This window comes from Saccopteryx leptura, chromosome 3 (assembly GCF_036850995.1).
Source record: "Saccopteryx leptura isolate mSacLep1 chromosome 3, mSacLep1_pri_phased_curated, whole genome shotgun sequence".
NCBI lineage: Eukaryota > Metazoa > Chordata > Mammalia > Chiroptera > Emballonuridae > Saccopteryx > Saccopteryx leptura.
In genome coordinates, this window is record NC_089505.1 from 119078858 (window position 1) to 119091734 (window position 12877).

The window sequence follows — 12877 nt, forward strand, 5'->3', positions numbered from 1 at the left end:
CAACAGAGCAATGCCCCAGATGGGCAGAGCATCGCCCCCTGGTGGGCATGCCGGGTGGATCCCGGTCGGGCACATGCGGGAGTCTGTCTGACTGCCTCCCTGTTTCCAGCTTCGGAAAAATGCAAAAAAATAAAAATAAGAAAAAAGAAAGGAAGGTAGAATGATTGGCTGGGATAAAAATGTTTTTGTACTTGCTCCCTTGCTGAATATCCTACTTAGGAGTTTATTAGCCACTAGTACCATTTGAAAAGCAATTTGCTAAGGAACGGGGTTTTCAGCATTGACCTGGGACAAAGCCTAGAGGAACTCTTCATCACCCTGCTTCCAAGTTTCCTCATACATTCTTAGAGAACAGGAAAGCAGACACTAAGAAATGCTCCCAGTTCCTTGGCAGTGGTCCTTTGTATCGGCAGCTACAGGTGCTGGAGGTTGTCCCAGGGCAAGCTGTCCTAGGTGCTCCCCCATGGAGAAGATGGAGTACATGGCTGCAGCCCCATATCTTGCACCTCCCACTGGGTGGTGACAGAAGCACTGGCCACAGTGAGCACAGGAGAGAGCAGCCTGTGCGAAGGTATGCGTGGAGGTGACCTGAGCCTATAGCAGAGGATGTGGAGACTACATCATCTTGTCTCCAGTACCAGCACTTCTCTGTCTTGTCTCAATGTGAGTCACAGGAACCTCTCAAGAAACAAATGAAATGAGCCAGGTACATGGAAAATATGACTTTTATATCAGTCGGGATTGGCTATGAACTCCAGTGTTATCATTGAAGGGAGTTTCATTTGGGGGTAGGGGAGGTCTTCTGCAACTTGCCAGAAAAGGCTCCCTGAGAGCAAGTCATGGTGGTCATGCATATCTTAAAGAACGGCTGCAGTGGTTGCGGTGGGCTGGACTTTTATCAATGTTTTATTTACTTTTATTTTTTATGTTTTTTGTATTTTTCTGAAGCTGGAAATGGGGAGAGACAGTCAGACAGACTCCCGCATGCGCCCAACCGGGATCCACCCGGCACGCCCACCAGGGGGCAATGCTCTGCCCCTCCGGGGCGTTGCTCTGCTGCGACCAGAGTCAGTCTAGTGCCTGGGGCAGAGGCCAAGGAGCCATCCCCAGCGCCCGGGCCATCTTTGCTCAATGGAGCCTCCGCTAAGGGAGGGGAAGAGAGAGACAGAGAGGAAGGAGAGGGGGAGGGGTGGAGAAGCAGACGGGTGCTTCTCCTATGTGCCCTGGCTGGGAATCGAACCCGGGACTTCTGCACGTCAGGCCGACGCTCTACCACTGAGCCAACCGGCCAGGGCCTATTTTTTTTTTCTTTTTTTTTTTTTGTATTTTTCTGAAGCTGGAAATGGGGAGAGACAGTCAGACAGACTCCCGCATGCGCCCGACCGGGATCCACCCGGCACGCCCACCAGGGGCAACGCTCTGCCCACCAGGGGGCGATGCTCTGCCCCTCCGGGGCGTCGCTTTGCCGCGACCAGAGCCACTCTAGCGCCTGGGGCAGAGGCCAAGGAGCCATCCCCAGCGTCCGGGCCATCTTTGCTCCAATGGAGCCTTGGCTGTGGGAGGGGAAGAGAGAGACAGAGAGGAAAGAGGGGTGGGTGGAGAAGCAAATGGGCGCTTCTCCTATGTGCCCTGGCCGGGAATCAATCCGGGTCCCCTGCACGCCAGGCCGACGCTCTACCACTGAGCCAACCGGCCAGGGCCCTATTTTTTATTTTTTACAGAGACAGAGTGAGAGTCAGAGAGAGGAATAGATAGGGACAGACAGGAACGGAGAGAGAGATGAGAAGCATCAATCATCAGTTTTTTTTTGCGACACCTTAGTTGTTCATTGATTGCTTTCTCATATGTGCCTTGACCATGGGGCTACAGCAGACCAAATAACCCCTTGCTTGAGCCAGCGACCTTGGGTCCAAGTTAATGAGCTTTTGCTCAAACCAGATGAGCCTGCGCTCAAGCTGGCGACTTCGGGGTCTCAAACCTGGGTCCTCTGCATCCCAGTCTAACGCTCCATCCACTGTGCCATCACCTGGTCAGGCTATTTTTTTATTGTTGATGAAAGTCCAAAGTGTGTATTTGTCATACTCATTCCATCAACTTCTGACCATTTTAAAGCTATTTGATTTTTTTTTTTTTTGTATTTTTCTGAAGCTGGAAACGGGGAGGCAGTCAGACTCCCGCAAGCGCCCGACCGGGATCCACCCGGCACGCCCACCAGGGGGTGATGTTCTGCCCATTTGGGGCGTCGCTCTGTTGCGACCAGAGCCAGTCTAGCGCCTGAGGCAGAGGCCACAGAGCCATCCCCAGCGCCCGGGCCATCCTTGCTCCAATGGAGCCTTGGCTGTGGGAGGGGAAGAGAGAGACAGAGACGAAAGAGGGGGGGAGGGGGGGAGAAACAGATGGGCGCTTCTCCTGTGTGCCCTGGCCGGGAATCGAACCCGGGACTTCCGCACGCCAGGCTGACGCTCTACCACTGAGCCAACTGGCCAGGGCCAAAAGCTATTTGATTTTTATAAAGAACAAAATTATACCAATATATTATCCTGTGATTTACCTTACCTATGAAAATGATTCCTGTTTGATGAATTATTTTAACTTTGAAATGCTAAAAAGAATCCTAAATTACTAAAGGAAGGCAACTCATTTACAAAACAAAGGGTAGGAAATCAACCCACAGAAATACTTTTCAGGCTATAACTAGCCCCAGACACATTTGATGGCCTTTCAGGATGGCACCTTGTTAAATTAGTACACCCTGCATCTGTTGGCGGTAGGGCTGGCTTTAATCTTCAGTTATTTTAAATCCTTGATAACTGGAACCTTGATTACCATTTTACAGCAGCTCTTGTATTTTCCAATATATTTTCATAATGAGTTATATTATCATTTAGATCTTCTAACAATTCTGGGAAGTAAAGTCAGAAGACTGAGGCAATTTTTAAAATTTAGGTCATGTTGGAAAGAGGGAAGGAAGGAAGGAAGGAAGGAAGGAAGGAAGGAAGGAAGGAAGGGAGGGAGGGAGGGAGGGAGGGAGGGAGGGAGGGAGGGAGGGAGGGAGGGAGGGAGGGAGGGAAGGAGGGAGGGAGGGAGGGAAATGCTCTCAAAGAAGCAGCCACTGCTTTGGGTAGATTATTATTATTATTATTATTTTTTTTTTTCTCTCATTTTTTCTGAAGCTGGAAACAGGGAGAGACAGTCAGACAGATTCCCGCATGCGCCCGACCGGGATCCACCCGGCACGCCCACCATGGGGCCACGCTCTGCCCACCAGGGGGCGATGCTCTGCCCATCCTGGGCATTGCCATGTTGCGACCAGAGCCACTCTAGCGCCTGAGGCAGAGGCCACAGAGCCATCCCCAGCGCCCGGGCCATCTTTGCTCCAATGGAGCCTTGGCTGCGGGAGGGGAAGAGAGACAGAGAGGAAAGCGAGGCGGAGGGGTGGAGAAGCAAATGGGCGCTTCTCCTGTGTGCCCTGGCTGGGAATCGAACCCGGGTCCTCCGCACGCTAGGCCGACGCTCTACCGCTGAGCCAACCGGCCAGGGCTGGGTAGATTATTTTTAAACGTCAAGAAGTTCAAGGACCAAACTTAGTCCAAAGCTTGTGGACAAAAGAATAGCAAGGAATGGGAACAGAATGAAGAAAACTCGGTTGAACAAAAACCCAAAATATAAAAGAAACTTAACTGTAATATAAACTTCTCTTTGCATAAATATGAATGTTAGCAGGTAAAGAGAATGTCATGGATGGCTCCTGAATTCAGATGCCAGGGAAACTGGAGCTTGAAACAATAACTCCTAAGAACCAGAAGCAACAATTCTGAGGATAAAAAGCTCCTATGATAACTTAGCCATCTAGAAGTACTAACGCAACAACATAAACAACCTTCCTCAGACAGTCACTTTCTACTTTATTTGGCAATCTTAAACTTAATCCAATAAAAAAGCATCTGTTCTCCCACTATAAGAGTCTAATTCCCTACTGACCAATCATTACAATTTAAAAAAAAACTAGAGACTAAAGTATGCTTGAAATAATCAAGATTGCTCAGAAGTAGAGGAAAGAAAATGACCTATGTTGCCTGACCTATGGTGGCACAGTGATTAAAGTGTTGACTTGGAATGCTGAGGTTGCTGGGTCAAGGCACATATGAGAAGCTACTACTACAGGTTAATGCTTCCTGCTTCACCCCCACCCCATCTCTCTCTCTCTCCTCTCTCTAAAAAAATCAATAAATAAAATCTAAGAAAGGAAGGAAAGAAAAGGAAAGGAAAGGAAAAAAGAAAAGAAAGAAAAGAAAAGACCTATGAAGCATGGCCAATTACTAGCCTTCTATAATTCTAAGACAGATTTTGGGACAAGTACCTATTGTGTAACTACCTGTTTTATAAAAAGGTACCTGCTATACCACCCCAAATGCCTCATCTTGATGGCACTGTAAGTGGCAGGAATGACAGGCTGTTGACTCTTAGGAGTGCATATGGAGTCACCAAACCAAAGATCTGTCTGTGCAGCAGAAAGGGCTATGGCACCATTGGTGCCCAGGCCTTCTCCAAGAAAAGCAGTGTGTGTTGTTGAAGTGAAAGTCCTGGACTGAAAGCCACAGATAGTACAAGTGCTTCTCTTCACTGTACTGACAGAAAAAAAAAAAAAGCAAATCACTTCACTCCCCTTGGGAACAATAGCCCAGCCAACATTCAGTGAATACCTACTATATGCCAGGCACTTGGGGTACAGCAGTAAACAAAATGGACATGATCCCTGCACAGAGCTTATATTGATAGTTTAACAGAAGAAAATAAATTATTGCAAGTGTGCAGTAACTGAAAGGCAAGCACAGAATGCTGTGGAAGCCTGTAATGGGGGACCTCACTGAGGCTGGGAGATAAGGGGAAGCTTTCCTTTCAGCGTAGTCCTGAAAGAAGGGAAAAGGATACCCTTTCAGGGTACAGAAACTAAGATGGGCACTCTGAGCAGACTGGTGAGTGTGAGGAACTAAAGATGCCCAGTACTGATAAAACACAGAAAACGAGATGGGGAGATACACAAGAAGAGGCTGGAGAGGTTTTAGGCCATGTTAAAGATTTTGATCTTTATTCTAAAGGAAGTAGGTCTTGTTTTCCAGTGGTGACAACCTCCCCACGACAACATGCTTGTTGCTAAGAATCTCCTTTATTCCTTCCCAGAAGAGAGGAAGAAACACAAGAAGCGCCTGGTGCAGAGCCCTAACTCCTACTTCATGGATGTGAAATGTCCAGGATGTTAAAAAATCACCATCTGTAGCCATGCATAAATGGTAGTTTTGGGTTGACTGCTCCACTGTCCTCTGTCAGCTTACAAGAAAAGGATGGCTTACAGAAGGATGTTCCTTCAGAAGGATGCAGCAATAAAAGCTCCCAGAATCAAGATGAGTGGGGAACCATCCCAATAAACACACTTTGGATTAAAAATAAAGGAAATAGGTCTCAGGTTATGGGTATCAATAAAGGTAGAGGTGTATAACACAAAATCATCTCCTGTATTTCTAGCATATTCAATATCTTGACACTAATAACCACCTATAGTCTGTGGTGATATCATTGGCTTAATACCGAGCTAAATCAAACTCGAAAGGCAGCTTGGTGTAGTACAAAGAGCAATGACTAAGAGTCAGGACTCTAGATGTGACCTCACCTTCGTGCCAGTTTCCTTGTTATAAAATGAAATATTGTGCTTCAATTAGTCCTCGAGTTTGGTGGAGGTGCTTCCAGAACTGCTAGGGGAAGCCTGAATAAGAACTACCTGGTGTTCTATGGTTTATATCTTAGGCTTCTATATAAGATTTCACTTACAGAAAAAGTTTCACTCCCTTAAGAGAAAGTTGAAAAATTATTGCAATTTTTTTAATAAATAAAAATTATTGCAATTTTTAATCTTACATAATATATTCACTAATTTATTTTATTCAACAAACACTGAGATCTATCATATTACCTACCTATTGCAAAGTTACTGGGATGATTAGAAATTAAAGTGTGTGGCCCTGTCTGCTTGGCTCAGTGATAGACCAGCCTGTGGAAGTCCTGGGTTCAATTCCCGGTCAGGGTACACAGGAGAAGCAATCATCTGCTTCTCTACCCCCTTCATCTCCTGTAGCCATGACATGGCTGGATTTGAGCACGTTGGCCCCAGGCACTGAGGATGGCTCTGTGGAGCCTCTGCCTCAGGCGCTATTTAACTCAGTTGTGAGCATCGACCCCAGATGGGCAGAGCATCAGTCCCAGACAAGGGTTGTTGGTGGATCCCAGTTGGGGTGCATGCAGGAGTCTCTCTGTCTCCCCTACTCTTGCTTAAATAAAAAAAAAGGAAATTAAGGTGTGTACTTTGTACTTGTTGTATATTACTTGTTGTATATTGGGCACTCACTGTGATATAATAATAACTATTATTATTATCATCATGAGCCATGTACTGTGCTTTGGTACAAGGGAAAAAGAATTGAAATAAACAGAGCTCCTTAGGATCTCATAATCTAGTGGGAAAGACTACATGTTAGAAAACATTTTCTAGTACTGTGGTACATAATAGTGTAGGAGCTTGTAGAGAAGAGGATGCAATGAGATGTCTAAGGGAGCAGGCACAGGATAAAGATTTACAGGGGTGGATGAAGCTTGGGCGGGTTCTGAAACCTGAGGATAATTTTGCTAGGAGGTCAAAGCAAGAAAAAATATTTCAGATCAAGGAACTAGCATATACAAAGGCAAAGAGGATGGGAAAAAATATCCCAGGATATAATGGTAAAAATTAAAGCTAGAGGCAGCCAGATGGCAGAACATGGAAAGCCTCCTATGACTCTTAGAAGTCAAGTTAAGGAGTTTGGATTTTGTCTCTTAGGTGATAGAAAATATGGCAAGTTATTGTTTTGTTTTGGTTTTTTTTTGTATTTTTCTGAAGTTGGAAACAGGGAGGCAGTCAGACAGACTCCCACATGCGCCCGACCGGGATCCACCTGGCATGCCCACCAGGGGGCGATGCTCTGCCCATCTGGGCCATTGCTCTGTTGCAACCAGAGCCATTCTAGCACCTGAGGCAGAGGCCATAGAGCCATCCTCAGCGCCCGGGCCAACTTTGCTCCAATGGAGCCTTGGCTGTGGGAGGGGAAGAGAGAGACAGAGTGGAAGGAGAGGGGGAGGGGTGGAGAAGGAGATGGGCTTCTCTCCTGTGTGCCTTGGCCGGGAATCGAACCTGGGACTCCTGCACGCCAGGCTGACGCTCTACCACTAAGCCAACCCGCCAGGGCTGGAAAGTTATTGTTTTAAGTAAATAGTCACGTGCTGCATAGCAATGTTTTGGTCAACGACAGACCACATATATGACAGTGGTTCCATAAGATTATAACCAACCCGAACAATTCCTATGGCCTAATTATGTCATAGCACAACTCATTACTCATATCTGTGATGCTAGTGTAAACAACCCTACAGTGCTGTCAGTCACATAAAAGTACAGCACATATAATTATACAGTACATAATACTTGATAATGATAGCAAACAACCATGTTACTGGTTTATGTAATTTCTAAACTATACTCTTTAGTATTACCTTAGAACAGGGGTCGGGAACCTTTTTGGCTGAGAGAGCCATGAATGCCACATATTTTAAAATGTAATTCCATGAGAGCCATACAACAACCCGTGTATGTTACGCATTATCCAATAAAAATTTGGTGTTGTCCCGGAGAACAGCTGTGATTGGCTCCAGCCACCTGCAACCATGAATATGAGTGGTAGGAAATGAATGGATTGTAATACATGGGAATATTTTATATTTTTAACATTATTATTATTATTTTTTAATTTTTTTATTAAAGATTTGTCTGCGAGCCAGATGCAGTCATCAAAAGAGCCACATCTGGCTCACGAGCCATAGGTTCCCAACCCCTGCCTTAGAATGTACTCTTTCTACTTATATATATAAAAAAAAGCCTGCTGTACCACTGTGAAACAGTATGCTGTGTTACACCAGCAGCAGGCTCACACGTATCATGCTTACTGTGTTTCGATTGCATCATTTCCTCTTGTGCTTGATTTAATCTCGTGTTGTTTTGTAAAGTAGCAGTCTATATAGGCTTGTAGCCTAAGAGTTAATAGGCTATACCATATAATGTAGACATGTAGTATGCTATATAATCTAGGTTTATATAAGTGCAGTCTATGATGTTTGCACAACAAAACCGCCTAATGATGCATTTCTCAGAACAGACCCCTGTCATTAAGCAGCGCATGACTATATATATACATGGTATGGGGCTTTGTTTGTATTAACTTAGCTGAGCTGGATTTATGTTATGCAAAATTCTCTTTTCTGAATGGTTCTGAGTCAGCAATGGCCACAAGAGATATTTTATGTGACATTTAGAAGGTAGAAATAAAGCTGCAGCTACATTCTAAATGCTCTGAAGGTTAATGGATGGTGCCAAGTACTGTGGCTACTTGCACATGATGTCACTGATATGCTCGCTCACCTAGTAGGCATGGAATAGTATCGAGTTCTGCAGCTTGTCTAGATCCTGCCAGATAACCTCCTTCAGTTTCTCTTGAGTCGTGAGCCAAGCACTGGGAAGCTCTGTAGTGAAGGATGCCAGCTTCTTTAGAATGCAGGTCACCCACAGAAATGAGATTGAAGGTAGTGAGCGAAAGATGTGGATTCCAGTTCATTCTTGTGGGTCCTTGTTTTGTTCTTGCTCTTGTCCACACTTAGCTTTCCTTTCTGATTTTCAGTCTGGCTGACTGATAGCAATTTCACCCTTAAAACTAGACACAGAAGCAACAGCATGCATATATTGCTCTACTACAGAGTTTCCATAACTGCATAATAAATCCTTTTTTCTATATCACTCATAGCATTTCTGTTTTTCTGATTGACATAAAAATTGCTACCAGAAGTGGTCCTGGAAGAACAGAGAAACGTAAGGATGGGCTTGCTGATTTCGTTGTTACCTGGAATTAGTTCTTTAATTTGATTAGGTTTGAAGGCCTTTCAACTGATTGCATGACACCCACTCAGATTAATTAGGATAATCTCCCATCTCCTCTATTTAAAATCAACAGATTGTTGATGTTAACAATATCTACAAAATACCTTCACAATAACACCTAGATTAGTATTTAATTGAAAAAGTGGGTACTAGTGCCTAGCCAAATTAACATATAAAAACAACTACCAAATAGACCAGGGGTAGTCAACCTTTTTTATACTTACTGCCCACTTTTGTATCTCAGTAGTAAAATTTTCTAACTACCCACCAGTTCCACAGTAATGGTGATTTATAAAGTAGGGAAGTAACTTTACTTTATAAAATTTATAAAGCAGAGTTACAGCAAGTTAAAGCATATAATAATAATTACTTACTAAGTACTTTATGTTGGATTTTTGCTAAGTTTGGCAGAATAAATCTTTATAAAACAAATTACTATAGTTAAATCTTTTTATTTATACTTTGGTTGCTCCACTACTGCCCACCATGAAAGCTGGAATGCCCACTAGTGGGCGGTAGAGACCAGGTTAACTACCACTGAAATAGACTAATGAGAATCACATGTCTAATATTACAAAGAAGTCAGCAAAGCCTTCCTAAGCAGAATCACATTGACTTTCGGCCCTGGCCGGCTGGCTAGAGCGTCGGCCTGGCGTGCAGAAGTCCCGGGTTCGATTCCCGGCCAGGGCACATAGGAGAAGCGCCCATTTGCTTCTCCACCCCCCCCCCTTCCTCTCTGTCTCTCTCTTCCCCTCCCGCAGCCAAGGCTCCATTGGAGCAAAGATGGCCCGAGCGCTGGGGATGGCTCCTTGGCCTCTGCCCCAGGCACTAGAGTGGCTCTGGTCGCGGCAGAGCGACGCCCCGGAGGGGCAGAGCATCGCCCCCTGGTGGGCAGAGCGTCGCCCCTGGTGGGCGTGCTGGGTGGATCCCAGTCAGGCGCATGCGGGAGTCTGTCTGACTGTCTCTCCCTGTTTCCAGCTTCAGAAAAATACAAAAAAAAAAAGAATCACATTGACTTTCATCTTCCTTTGTCATCCCAACCCAGAATGCTGGAACCTACTGAGGCCTGGAACATCCTTCACACTCCCCAAGAGGTGCTCAGACCAGTGGTTTTCAACCGCAGGTCCGCATGCAATATCTTCATACACCAACGGGGTTGTTGATTCTTTTGCGGACTGGCATGAAATTTCTGGTGGACTGGCACCAGTCTGTGGACCAGTTGTTAAAAAACACTGCTCTAGACAACAATCTGCACAGCCCCACTGACAAAGGGCTCCTACTCAAAGACAAGCCAGGAGGAAGAGAGCTGTCTCTCTGGAGTTATTTTTCCAAGCTGTCTGGTCTATTATGTTTGAAGAATTTAATCTAAAAAATTTACTACCCTCTATAGAAACTGGGTAAAATATATATATATATTTTTTAAAAAATTTAAGTGAGAGGAGGGGAGATAGACAGATTCCTGCATGTGCCCTGACTGGGATCCACCCAACGATCCCTTTCTGGGGCCAATGCTCTGCCCATCTGGGGCCCATGCTTGCAACTGATCTATGTATTTATTGCACCTAAGGTGGAGGCTCCACAGAGCTATCTTTAGTGCCTGGGGCTGTTGCACTCAAATCAATTGAGCCATGGCTGTGGGAGGAGAAAAGTGAGAGAAAGGGAAGGGGGAACGGATGAGGGGAAAAGCAGATGGTTGCCTCTCCAGTGTGCTCTGACTGGGGAATTGAACCAAGAATTTCCACAGGCAGAGTCAATGAGCCAACTGGCCAGGGCCAAGACAGTCCCACTATGCCACCTACAGTCAGGGTAGCAGCTATTGTCTAGCTGTGCTGAGCATCTCCTTCTCCAAACTACCACATAGTAGCTTCAGAGATAAGCTATACCCTTATGGACTGCTTAAAATGAAATATGGCTCATATAACCTTAAGAGGTTCTCAGTTTCTAGCAAATTAAAATATCCTTTTTTAAACCTCCTCCTCCTTCTTCTAGTTTTCTCTTTCTATCATTCACAGCCAAATTTCTCAAAGAACAAAAAACAAACAAACAAAAAACCAACCTGCTATCATCATTTAATCATCTTCTCTACCCACTTTAATAAGGTCACTAATGACTTCCATATTAGTAAAATATAGTGATCATTTAAAAATTATCTAACCACACAAACACATTCAACACTACTGATACCTCCTCCTTCTCACTTCTGTGACATTATGTTCACTTGGTTTTCCTTTTCTGTCTTTTCTAAGTTTCCTTCGGAAGCATATAATTCTCTAACTGGCCTAAGCCTTTACTTCTCATTCTGTGTTTTCTTTCTAAGTGACTTTATCCATGCTCATGTCTTCAGTAACCATCTATATGTTCAAATGAATAAAAATACTTTTAATCTTAGGTATAGTCCTATCCTCCCTCTGAATTCCAAGTGTATATGAAACTTCCTATTGACATCTTTACTTGAATGCCTTAAAAGTACCTCAAATTCAGCATATCCCAAACTGAACTTTGGATCACACCTCCATACACTCTGTGCTCCCTATTTCATTATCTATTCTGTTGCTCAAACCACAGAAGTGAGTCATTACTGACACCTTTCCACATCTCACCTCAAAGTTCAATCACACACCAAGTTCTCAGGTTTTACCAGCTAACTCCTTCTCTAATTTATCTGCTTTTCTCCATTTCCACTGCTAATACCCCAACCAAATTATCATTATTTCTCACCTGGATTACTACAATACCCTCCCTTACCTGGCCTCTCCACATTGTGTCTTACCCAAGTCCAATCCATTCTCCACACCAGAATCAGAGCTATCTTTTCAAAAGGCAAATTTGATTATATGCTATTTACATACTTAAAACCCTTTGGTAGTTAGAATGGTGGTAGATAATTTTCAGAAACTTACACAATTATTTTCCTCCCTGTATCCACATCCCTTTATAAAGTGACTTTGCACCTCCTCACATCAAAAGGTAGAGTTTAAGGCCCTGGCCAGCTGGCTCACCTGGCATGTGGAAGTCCCGGGTTCAATTCTCAGCCAGGGCACAGAGAAGCGCCCATTTGCTTCTCCACCCTTCCCCCTCTCCTTCCTCTCTGTCTCTCTCTTCCCCTCTCGCAGCCAAGGCTCCATTGGAGCAAAGTTGGCCCGGGCACTGAGGATGGCTCCATGGCCTCCACCTCAGGTACTAGAATGGCTCCGGCTGTAACGGAGCAACGCCTCAGATGGACAGAGCATCACTCCCTAATGGGCTTGCTGAGTGGATCCTGGTTGGGCGCATGTAGGAGTCTGTCTCTACCTCCCCACTTCTCATGTCAGGAGAAAAAAAAAGGTAGAGTTTATTTTCCCAGCCCATGAATCTGCTTTGACCAAAAGAATGTGGTAGGAATGATGCTGTTTCAGCCCTTTTCCAATATACAAGATTAAAAGGTCTTACTCAGCTCTACCCACAGAAACTCCATGAAAGAGTACATTCAAACACAAGATGACTCTGGTTCCACTAATGTCCTCTTCCAACAAATTTATTGGACTCCTAACTATATGTTAGGCCACGTATTAGACCATGGGGTTATAAAGACAAACAAAATACAATCACGGTCCTTCTCATGTAACTTTATAATGCAGAGCAATAAAGGATTACAGACACTATCTAGATATCTCTGCAGTATATAGAATAGCACAAAAAAAGAAGAGTCAATTCTCAATTCTGCCTACTGCGAAAAGGGGCAGAAAGTTTCACAGAGAAGTACTATATGAGCTGAATCTTAAAAGAAGAGCAGGTATTTAGCCAGAAAGAAAAGGGGAACTTTGGCTGAAGAAGAGCTACGAGTGGCAAAAGCAAAAGGACAGAGGTGTAAAAAGGAATGCAGAA

At 44.6% G+C, this 12877-nt stretch overlaps 1 protein-coding gene and 1 pseudogene across 2 annotated transcripts in view; one reads left to right on the forward strand and one right to left on the reverse strand.

Moving 5' to 3' along the window:
- The window catches only part of EIF2B3 (eukaryotic translation initiation factor 2B subunit gamma), a 128912-nt gene that overhangs the window by 42004 nt on the left and 74031 nt on the right, over positions 1 to 12877 (reverse strand). The window lies entirely within an intron of this gene.
- LOC136397267 (small ribosomal subunit protein eS27-like) lies at positions 5145 to 5385 on the forward strand (annotated as a pseudogene).